The sequence below is a fragment of the Notolepis coatsorum genome (genome assembly GCF_963971535.1).
Source record: "Notolepis coatsorum genome assembly, chromosome: 14".
Taxonomy (NCBI): Eukaryota; Metazoa; Chordata; class Actinopteri; order Aulopiformes; family Paralepididae; genus Notolepis; species Notolepis coatsorum.
The window spans coordinates 43,951,349-43,963,310 of NC_140178.1; positions in this window are offsets into that span (position 1 = coordinate 43,951,349).

The window sequence follows — 11,962 nt, forward strand, 5'->3', positions numbered from 1 at the left end:
AATCTCACAGTAGCATATCAACATATCACATTATATTATTCTTATTTCACAGTAAGATATTGCAATTTTATACAAAACAAGACGAAAGTGTTTCTCTGTAATATCACATCAGATGTTGTAATCTCACAATAGCATATCAATTTATCACATTATATTATTCTTATTTCACAATCAAATATTGTAATTTTATACAAAACAAGACGAAAGTCTTTCTCTGTAATATCACATCAGATGTTGTAATCTCACAATAGCATATCAACATATCACATTATATTATTCTTATTTCACAATAAGATACCGCAATCAAAATCCTCTGTAATATCACATCAGATGTTGTAATCTCACAGTAGCATATGAATATTTCACATAATTTATTTATTATTTCACAATAAAATATTGCAATCAAAATCCTCTGTAATATCACATCAGATGTTGTAATCTCACAGTAGCATATCAACATATCACATTATATTATTCTTATTTCACAATAAGATATTGTAATTTCATACAAAACAAGACGAAAGTGTTTCTCTGTAATATCACATCAGATGTTGTAATCTCACAATAGCATATCAATTTATCACATTATATTATTCTTATTTCACAATAAAATATTGTAATTTTATACAAAACAAGATGAAAGTCTTTCTCTGTAATATCACATCAGATGTTGTAATCTCACAATAGCATATCAATTTATCACATTATATTATTCTTATTTCACAATAAAATATTGTAATTTTATACAAAACAAGATGAAAGTGTTTCTCTGTAATATCACATCAGATGTTGTAATCTCACAATAGCATATCAATTTATCACATTATATTATTCTTATTTCACAATCAAATATTGTAATTTTATACAAAACAAGACGAAAGTCTTTCTCTGTAATATCACATCAGATGTTGTAATCTCACAATAGCATATCAACATATCACATTATATTATTCTTATTTCACAATAAGATACCGCAATCAAAATCCTCTGTAATATCACATCAGATGTTGTAATCTCACAGTAGCATATGAATATTTCACATAATTTATTTATTATTTCACAATAAAATATTGCAATCAAAATCCTCTGTAATATCACATCAGATGTTGTAATCTCACAGTAGCATATCAACATATCACATTATATTATTCTTATTTCACAATAAGATATTGTAATTTTATACAAAACAAGACGAAAGTGTTTCTCTGTAATATCACATCAGATGTTGTAATCTCACAATAGCATATCAATTTATCACATTATATTATTCTGATTTCACAATAAAATATTGTAATTTTATACAAAACAAGATGAAAGTATTTCTCTGTAATATCACATCAGATGTTGTAATCTCACAGTAGCATATCAACATATCACATTATATTATTCTTATTTCACAATAGAATATTGTAATTTTATACAAAACAAGACGAAAGTCTTTCTCTGTAATATCACATCAGATGTTGTAATCTCACAATAGCATATCAACATATCACATTATATTATTCTTATTTCACAATAAGATACCGCAATCAAAATCCTCTGTAATATCACATCAGATGTTGTAATCTCACAGTAGCATATGAATATTTCACATAATTTATTTATTATTTCACAATAAAATATTGCAATCAAAATCCTCTGTAATATCACATCACATTTTTTTATCTCACAGTAGCATATGAATATTTCACATAATTTATTTATTATTTCACAATAATATATTGTAATTTTATTAAAAAAAACAAGACAAAAGTCTTTCTCTGTCATATCACATCAGATGTTGTAATCTCACAATAGCATATCAACATATCACATTATATTATTCTTATTTCACAATAAGGTGTTATAAGTGGTTGCTAGGGTGTTTCTAGGTGGTTGCTGTTATGGGTGGTTGCTAGGGTGTTTCTAGGTGGTTGCTAGGGTGTTATAAGTGGTTGCTAGGGTGTTTCTAGGTGGTTGCTAGGGTGTTTCTAGGTGGTTGCTAGGGTGTTATGGGTGGTTGCTAGGGTGTTTCTAGGTGGTTGCTAGGGTGTTATAAGTGGTTGCTAGGGTGTTTCTAGGTGGTTGCTAGGGTGTTTCTAGGTGGTTGCTAGGGTGTTATGGGTGGTTGCTAGGGTGTTTCTAGGTGGTTGCTAGGGTGTTATAAGTGGTTGCTAGGGTGTTTCTATGGTTGCTAGGGTGTTATAAGTGGTTGCTAGGGTGTTTCTAGGTGGTTGCTAGGGTGTTATAGCTGGTTGCTAGGGTGTTTCTATGTGGTTGCTAGGGTGTTTCTATGGTTGCTAGGGTGTTATAAGTGGTTGCTAGGGTGTTTCTAGGTTGTTGCTAGGGTGTTTCTAGGTGGTTGCTAGGGTGTTATGGGTGGTTGCTAGGGTGTTTCTAGGTGGTTGCTAGGGTGTTATAAGTGGTTGCTAGGGTGTTTCTAGGTGGTTGCTAGGGTGTTTCTAGGTGGTTGCTAGGGTGTTATGGGTGGTTGCTAGGGTGTTTCTAGGTGGTTGCTAGGGTGTTATAAGTGGTTGCTAGGGTGTTTCTAGGTGGTTGCTAGGGTGTTATAAGTGGTTGCTAGGGTGTTTCTAGGTGGTTGCTAGGGTGTTATATATGGTTGCTAGGGTGTTTCTAGGTGGTTGCTAGGGTGTTATAAGTGGTTGCTAGGGTGTTTCTAGGTGGTTGCTAGGGTGTTATAAGTGGTTGCTAGGGTGTTTCTAGGTGGTTGCTAGGGTGTTATATATGGTTGCTAGGTTGTTTCTAGGTGGTTGCTAGGGTGTTATAAGTGGTTGCTAGGGTGTTTCTATGGTTGCTAGGGTGTTATAAGTGGTTGCTAGGGTGTTTCTAGGTGGTTGCTAGGGTGTTATGGGTGGTTGCTAGGGTGTTTCTAGGTGGTTGCTAGGGTGTTATAAGTGGTTGCTAGGGTGTTTCTAGGTGGTTGCTAGGGTGTTTCTAGGTGGTTGCTAGGGTGTTATGGGAGGTTGCTAGGGTGTTTCTAGGTGGTTGCTAGGGTGTTATAAGTGGTTGCTAGGGTGTTTCTAGGTGGTTGCTAGGGTGTTATAAGTGGTTGCTAGGGTGTTTCTAGGTGGTTGCTATGGTGTTATAAGTGGTTGCTAGGGTGTTTCTAGGTGGTTGCTAGGGTGTTATAAGTGGTTGCTAGGGTGTTTCTAGGTGGTTGCTAGGGTGTTATATATGGTTGCTAGGTTGTTTCTAGGTGGTTGCTAGGGTGTTATATGTGGTTGCTAGGGTGTTTCTAGGTGGTTGCTAGGGTGTTATAAGTGGTTGCTAGGGTGTTTCTAGGTGGTTGCTAGGGTGTTATATGTGGTTGCTAGGGTGTTTCTAGGTGGTTGCTAGGGTGTTATAAGTGGTTGCTAGGGTGTTTCTAGGTGGTTGCTAGGGTGTTATATGTGGTTGCTAGGGTGTTTCTAGGTGGTTGCTAGGGTGAAAAGCATGGTGAAGAGGTCGTGACCCGGGTGGGCGGGGTCTGCCATGATCTTCCTCGCCCTCCTCAAGGCCCTGGAGGAATGTAGGGACTTGAGGGAGGGAAGGGGGCAGCCGATCACACTCTCCGCTGATCGTATCACCCGCTGCAGCCTTGTCCCTGACCGTGGCTGCAGGGAACCAGGTGATGATGGAGAGGGTGAGGATGGACTGGATGATGGCAGTGTAGAACTGGACCATCATAGTCCTCTGCAGCCTAAACTTCCCTAACAGGGGAGCCTATATCATTGGGACAGGTCTCTGCTCATCAGCAAGGAAAGGTACTGCTTTGGGGAGAAAGTATATCATCTATCACTACTGCCACCAGGTGTGGGAGGGTGCGGGTAGTATTAGGAGAAGTGTGGGTGTGTGGGGAATTACTGCGAGTCGCCCTGGAGGGCAAGAAGGACCAGCTCACTACCCCTAGGTTAGTAAATCCTATAGGCCCCATCCACCACTCTGCTAAAGCTCCACTCTACTCCTGCACTAAAGTCAGGGATTCAGTTGGACTCAGATCTGCATGCTGCGTTCCCCCTACCTGGTGAACGTTCATAGGGATAATCCACCCTGCTACACAAACATCTCAAAACAAACTGGTCAGACTACATGCTTGACCTTACTCCTAGAACCCACCTCACCCCTGCCCACTTTGACAACCTAGGATGGCTTAGAGACGACAGAGTACATCAACATGCAATGGGCCTGGTACCCAGATTCGGCTCAATCAGGGACTAAACATGTTTCGCAATTATGCCAGATCAATGTGGAACGCCCTACCCAAAGCTGTAAAGGAATGTGAATCACTAGCCACTTTCAAAACCACTCTCAAAGAACACCTATACGGGAGACTGCAATTCGAAACTGGCCCCTGTAAATGTCCTAACCCAACCCCCTCCAATGTACAGTAAATTACCAAACATGGTTTTGTCAATATTCCAATGTGCTTGTATACAGTTGTACAGTGTCCACCCACCCCTCCTATACCCAACCTACCCAACCCCCCCACCCCACCCACCCAACCATCTCCAATGTACAGCCCCCCCCCACCCCACCCCACCTAATGTACGGTTTCATAAATGTATAGATGTAGCAGTACTGTCTGTGTGCGGGAGCTTAGAGGACTGTATATAATTATCACCTTAGGGGGTGTGGTAGGATGCCTTAACTCTTAAACTAATTGTACCAAATACACAACTGAGTGAATAACTTAAAATGGAGTCACCTAAACTAGAAAGAGCGAGGAAACTGTTTGAAACATAATGCTTTTATATAAGCAAAAAAGGGGAAAAAGGATACATACAAAATATTGTTATCACATTACACAAAGCCTAATTAAATACTAATACTAAATTTAGATGGGCGCCCAAATAGTTCTAATAAAGTGTTCTGGCCAAACGTTGCCGCGGTTACCACTGTGACAGAGGAACAATTCCCTCTGCAGGATGAGAGAGATGGAGGTGATGAGGAGTAGTAGACCGCTGCGTGTTGATGAGGGCGGGAAGACGCTGCCCGGTCCAATAGGCGCCACTAGTCTGCTCCTGCAGACCAGATGCTCCGCTGTGGTGGTCCGAGTGTCTCGCTCCGCTCCGTGGTGCTGCACGGCGCACGCCGACAGCTGCTGCAGACACGCTGGTCCCCTCTGTACCACAGGTTACTGCTATGGCTACTTCTCAGGACTAGTTGTGTCCCTTTACAGCGACACAGACCTTATCTAAATGTTCTCTGGTCTGTGTTATATATCGACTGATATGTCCAGTATAGAGCAGCTATCGAAGCATGAGCCGAAGCTACTTTAGGTATTAGCGCCGAGCTAGCTAGCTTCGGCTAACTGGTAACGATAGATGGGGAATACTATAGTCTGCTGTAATATGCTAATCCCAGACGTTTACTAAACATCAAATTAGCTGGGTACTAAAACTCACTCTCTCTTGGTGGTATAATGTCCGCTTGGTAAGCCACTTTACATACTTGGTCACCGTCAAACTATAACGTTAACGAGAGCAACGCCGTGTGTACGTCCGCTCTCTTCCGTGTCCGGTCAAGTTCCACGTCACAAGCTCATCGAGAGGAAGTGACGCAGATACGAGGGAACACTAAACCACCTCTGGCCCACTAGATGGCAGCACCGTCATATAACCTGAGATGCAATCAATAGGCAGACAGTGTAACATTATGTGGTAAATAATAACTTAACTCCCACATATTAACTTAAAGGGGGATTATTTTAGGTCTAATTTTACCTAATTGCAGACCCTTCAGCACAGCCGCCCCCTGATTTGCGGCGCTAATCAGTACTGAGGTCTGCTGAATGTCTAGTAGTCACTCAGGCTGGTCAGAGTCAGAGTACGGGGGTAGTCGGATCAGTCGAGCCACTGGTCTGTGGTATGTTCTTCCTCCGACATCCACGATAGCCGAGCGGACTCTTCCGTCTTGCCCTTTTACCACACTCTTCACCCCTCCGGTGAGCCAGCGGGCTCGGGGAAGCGCCTGATCCACGATCATGACTGGGGTTCCTGGTTCTAGGTTGCCTCTTTCAGTGATCCACTTGCGGCGGCCTTGCAGCGATGGGAGATATTCGGTGGTGAACCTCTTCCAGAATTGGTCGGCTAGAGCCTGACTATACCTCCATTGTCTTCTGCCGATGATCTCGGTGGAGGCGTAGACCGCAAAGGGAAGGGCCGCGTCTCGCCGCCCCATCAAAAGGCTGTTGGGTGTTATGGGGTCGAGATCGGCCGCGTCGCTACTGACGTACCCCAGTGGCTTGGAATTCAGAATGGCTTCAATCTCCACCAGCACGGTGTTGAAGACCTCTGCCTTCGGAACCTGTCCTCTGAGCGCGGCTGCTAGAGCAGCCTTTACTGACTTGACCTCTCTCTCCCACGTTCCACCGAAGTGGGGTGCATTTGGAGGGTTGTAGGAGAAGGTGACCTGTTGGGAGGCCAGCTCGTCCCTCAACTCCTCACTCATCTGGTGGTAACTCTTGATGAGTTCAGCTTCTCCTCCCTTGAAATTCGTCCCATGATCAGACCATAAGGTATGGGGTCGCCCTCTCCTTCCAGTAAATCGACGGAATGACTGGAGGAAGCTGTCTGTTGTCATTTCAGCCAGCACCTCGAGATGGACGGCTCTCGTGGTGAGGCACTTGAAGATGATTCCCCATCTCTTAGCAGTTGCTCTCCCGATCTCCGCCTTGATGGTGAAGGGCCCGAAGCAGTCCATGCCCGTGTTGTGGAAGGGCGCTTCTTGGAGACGGAGGCGGCAGGATGGGAGGTCAGCCATTCGTGGCATGATGGGTTGGGCTCTGAGCTTCTGGCAGTCTGTGCATGACCGTTGGTAACGCCGCACAGCCTCCCGGCCGCGAAGTATCCAGAACCTTCTCCTGAGCTCCGCGAAGAGCCGCTCCGCTCCAGGGTGATACAATTTGGTGTCATAGTGACGAATCACCAAGTTAGTCACCGGATGCTTCGAGGGGAGTAGGATGGGGTGTTTGCTGTCCTCAGTGAGGCCCTGAGCCCGTCGTAGGCGGCCTCCGACACGTATGAGGTCTTTCTCGTCCAGTTCGGGGGCCAGTAGCCTCAGCTTGCTGTCTCTTGGTAGCTCCATCTTCCGTCCCAAGCACGCCATCTCGATCTGGAAGACCTCCCGCTGCACCCTCTGCAGCAACATGATCTCAGCTGCGGCGTAGTCGTCAGCGCTGAGAGGGGTCGGGTCTCCGGGACCGGGGTTCCGGTGGTGGAAGGTACGTACTTGGAGCTCTTCTAGGGTCTGGCAATCCTCAACCTTGGGACCGTCAGTATTTGAAGGGTCTTGGAGTCCAGTGAGGCCGCAGAAGATGGACTTCTTAAGTTCCACCTCCACCTCTGCGTTCTCCAAGTTCGGAGGAGAAGGCCAGTCTTCTTCTGGCTTGCGTAGGTAGTCGGGTCCACGGTGGTAGAGGTTGGGACGTGCCAATTCCTCGAGGGTCGCACCTCTGGTGATCACGTCCGCCGGGTTGACATCTGTCGAAACGTATCGCCAGCAGCTGATCCCCACAAGCTCTTGGATCTCTGTCACCCTTGTTCCTACGAATACTTTATATCTGCACGAAGTCGACTGGATCCACTGGATGACTGTTGTGGAGTCAGACCACATCGACACCGCGTGAAGGGGGAGGTGCAGCTCTTCCTTCAGCATCTTTCCCAACTGGGCTCCACTTAGAGCTGCGCAGAGCTCCAGCCGGGGAATGGATTGCTGCTTCTTGGGTGCAACTCTTGAGCGTGCAAGAATGAAGGAGACGTGGACTGTGTCGTCGGGCTCCACCGCGCGCAGGTACGCTACTGCACCATATGCCTTCTCAGACGCGTCACAGAATACATGAAGGGAGAGCTGGCTGCCGGTCAGACTGACGCTCGAGGGAAAGTAGCTCCTGGGAAACTCGATCTGTTGGAGGGTGGGGAGCTCTTCTTCCCACTTCTTCCACTTCGCCCCGAGTGTCTCTGGTAGGGGGTCATCCCATCCCTTCGCCTCAGTCCACAGCTCGCTGACCAGAGCCTTGGCACGAGTCGTGTAGGGGTTGATGTAACCCAACGGGTCATATTGACTCGCCAGAGTACTGTAGATCGACCTCCTGGTTACGTAATGGCGAGTTTCGATTTTCTTTTGCCGGTAACACAGGGTGTCAGACTTGAAACGCCAGAGGAGACCCAGAGTCATTTCCTGGGCGTCCTCACTTGACTGGGAGAGCCAGGTCTCGCTGCTGTCAGCCTTCGCTTCGTCTGGGAGGTCTCGGACGACCTCAGGGTTGTTGGTGGCCCACTGGCGGACCTCAAAGCCAGCGGTGGCCAGGAAGGTGCGTATGTCATGCACCAGCTTGTAGGCCTCTTCCGCGGTCTCCACGCTGTGGAGGCAGTTGTCCACATAGAAACTGTGGTGGACAGCATCGGAGACTCCGGGGGGTGCGGCGCCGTCGTCGACATGAAGCTGCAGGGCGTAGGTGGCGCAACACGGGCTGCAGGTCGTCCCGAAGGGCAGCACCTCCCACTGATAGATGGACGGTTCCGGGTCGTCTGGGTTTTCTCTCCACAAAAACCTCATGAGTGGCTTATCTTCGTCGAGCAAACACACCTGATGGAACATGCGTTTGATGTCGCCACTGATGGCGGTCTTCTGTCGTCGGAAGCGCACCATGACTCCGAGGAGAGGAGGGGTCAGAGTCGGACCGGGCAGGAGATAGCGGTTGAGGTTCTGCTGGCGCACTTGAAAGCTGCAATTAAAGACCACTCTGTTCTTTCCGTTGTGCTTAACGTTATGGTGTGGAAGGTACCATGACTCGGTACTCCTTTCCGCCTCCTCAGGCTTCAGCCTCCTGACGAGTCCAGACTCTATGAGCTTGCTCATTTCTGTGGCGTAGGCGGCAGCCGTCTCGGGGTCTCTGCTGAGTCTTCTTTCAGTGCTAAGCAGACACGGCTTCGCTACTCCTGGGGGAACCTTGAAGGTCGGCATGGGCTCTCTTCTCAAGAGCGGTGTGGCGTATCTGAGGACACCGCGCACGCAGACACGCTTGGTCTTGGCTTGGAGAAGATCCATCGCCGCCTTATCTTCTTTGGAGCGAGTGTGTATCTTCTCGTTTTTGTATGGAGCAATGTCCAGCCGCCATAACCTCTGAACATTCTCCAGCAATGCCTCGTCTTCGTGCCCCGCTCCAATGAAGAGGCAGTGGGTCTGACGGGCGTTCAGATTTCTTAGACTGATGGGGCCCTGCAGGGTCCAGCCTAGCGGAGTCTCCAGGGCGACGGGACATCCGGGTGGACCCGGGATGATGTGCTTGGGTAAAGTGAGGTTCACATTATCGGAGCCGAGCAGGAGGGTGGGCTTCACCTCCATTGCAGCGTTGATCCCCAGATTACGGAGATGTGGGTACCTCTTCATGAGGGACTCCATCGGGTAGCCGTAACTGGAGAGGCACAACCCGGCAGCTGTGAATACGCGGCTCACTTTGAAGACTTCCTTCGGCCGTCCGGCCGGTGTGAGGGTGAGGGCCACACTTTCTCCTCGAATAGTGGTGCGCCCTGGTTGGATGGTGAGGAGATCCAGCTCCTCTGCGTCGCCCACGAGTCCAAGGGCGATGGCAGCCTCACGCATCAGCAGCGTGCGCTCCGAGCCATCGTCAATAACCGCGTAGGTCTCCAGAGTCTTGTCGCGGTTCCGCAGGACCACCGGCACAATCTTCAACAGCACGCGGGGAGTGCTGCCTCTCACGGGGCCCACGTAGTAGTTGCGTAGCTCTCTAGAGGGCTCATCACGGACTTCCGCCACATAAGGCTTAGCCTTGTCGTCTCTATTGTTGAGGTCGTGGAGGGCCGTGAGGTGGATCTTCCCGCACCCGCTCTGTCTGCAGGGTCCCTTGAGGGTGCAGTCCTTTGCTCTGTGCTCACGGGCGCACTTCCAGCACCGCTTATTCTCTATTATCCACTGTTTCTTTTCCTCTGTAGTCTTCTCCTTGAACACGGGACAGTTGTCTAGCCAGTGGACCTCTGTGCAGCACTGGCATGGCGGCGGAGTCTTCTTCTCTCCTTTCTTCTGGGAGGAGAAGCCTCGTTGGCCTTTCGGGGGCCCTTGGTGCTCCTTTGATGTGGTTTCATGTACGGTGGTCAGCACCCTAACGGGCCGCCCCGTTCGGTCGGACTTGTCTCGTCCACTGCCTCTCGGCTCTTCCCGCTTGGGGAGGCGGATGTGCCTCATCTCCGACTTCAGGAACTCTGAGAGCTCCATCAGGGTAGACAGTGGCTGTTGGGGGTGGAGACGCTCGTGTTCCCGTCGGAACCTCTCTTCCCTTTCCTTTGGAAGCTTCCTGACGAAGCGTTCTACGTTGGAGCCTGCATAGAGCTCAGTGCGGCCGGCGGCTCCTTGGAACGTCAGGAGGCTCACCAGAGCCTGTACCTTCAAGGAGTATGCGTCCAGGGCGTGGTCGTCCTTTATGTCTGCCATTTCTCCCAGCTCGTGGATCTCCTCCACTATGTGGTCCCACGGGCGTCCCCAGCGCTCGTCCAGGGCCTGGATAGACGAAGTATAGGGGGTGGGGGAGTATGCGTTGGCAGTGCATATGAGCTTGGCCGCAGGCAGCCTACAGTGCATAGACAGCTCGAGGAACTTCTGTTGCTCGCTGTGGTTGGCGGCGCCCAGGAGGAACTCCAGACACATCCTCATGTCATGGTACTGACTTCTAGAATTGTCTTTGAAGAATGGGATGGCGCTCCCTGGTGGGCGCTGTGGGAGCGGGTCGTACCTAGGGGCCGGTGCAGTTACGGGCCAATGTTGATGGGATCTGGAGGTTGCTTTGTGTGTGGCGGGTAGCCGCTCACATTGAGAGCGGGGTGGCGCCTCTCTTGGTGCCGTATATTCCTCCTGCAGACGAGCCAGTCGCCTTTCCAGGTCTTCGGAGTCGGCCTTGTCCCTTCTTCGGGGTCGGGGATACGTAGCCGGGTGCTCCTCCCTTTCAGGCTGGCGGCGCTGGGGTGAGTTATTCCTAGTGGATGCTCTTGATGATTGCCTGGAGGCAGAGGCCGATTGCAGTTGGGCGGTAGCGAGCCGGGTGTACTCCAAGGCCTGGGCTGCCGCTCTATCGCGCTCCCGCTCCAGTGCTTCCGCGGCTCTTCTCTCTCTGTCGAGCGCATCTCGTTGGAGCCACTCCTCTCTTGCGAGTGCATCTTGGCGTCGTTGAGCCTCTCTTGCGAGCGCATCTTCGCGTTGTTGTTGCATGCATTGGAACATGAATTCTGTTTGGCTTGTAACGCTCCCTCTGCTTTGTGCTCTGCTGGGGGGCCTACTAGTTCTGCGAGTGTCTACGAAGAACTCTCCCGGTTGGAAGTGATTGAAGTCCTGCCTGCCGCGTGGCTCCACTCTGTCTGGGGGATTGATATCCTCTCCAGGTTGCGAGTCGTTTTCAGCGGAGTCACTCTCCTCTTCTTCTTCAGACTCATCTTGCTCATCATACTCATCTTGGTTGGCGGTATCCAGTGGCGAGAAGGTAGTGATGTCTTTACTACACGAGACTGCCACCTGGTGTCTCTTCTTCTCTTCAGGCCGCTGGGGGGTGTCAGTCGGGTCTGACTCTGTTCTCAGAGTCTGATCTAACTGCGGTGTGGCAGCAGCACCCTCTACTAGCTGGGGTGTGCCTGCCGTCTGATCTAACTGTGGTGTGGCAGCAGCACCCTCTACTAGCTGGGGTGTGCCTGCCGTCTGGGTTGTAAAGTCCCCTACTGTCCGGTCAGCTGATGTGTTTAGCATATGCTGATTGCTCTCCGAACTAGGGCTACTGGGTGTACCCAGGACACAGTCATCTAGTCGGGAGGGTAATCTACGCTCCCTAGGAGCACGTGTCTTCCCTTCAGGGAAGGGGGGGGGGACCCTTTGAACCTACCTCGCTCTTTTGTGACATCCTATCTGGTTTAAATCCGGCTCGAAGGACCAAATTGTGCGGGAGCTTAGAGGACTGTATATAATTATCACCTTAGGGGGT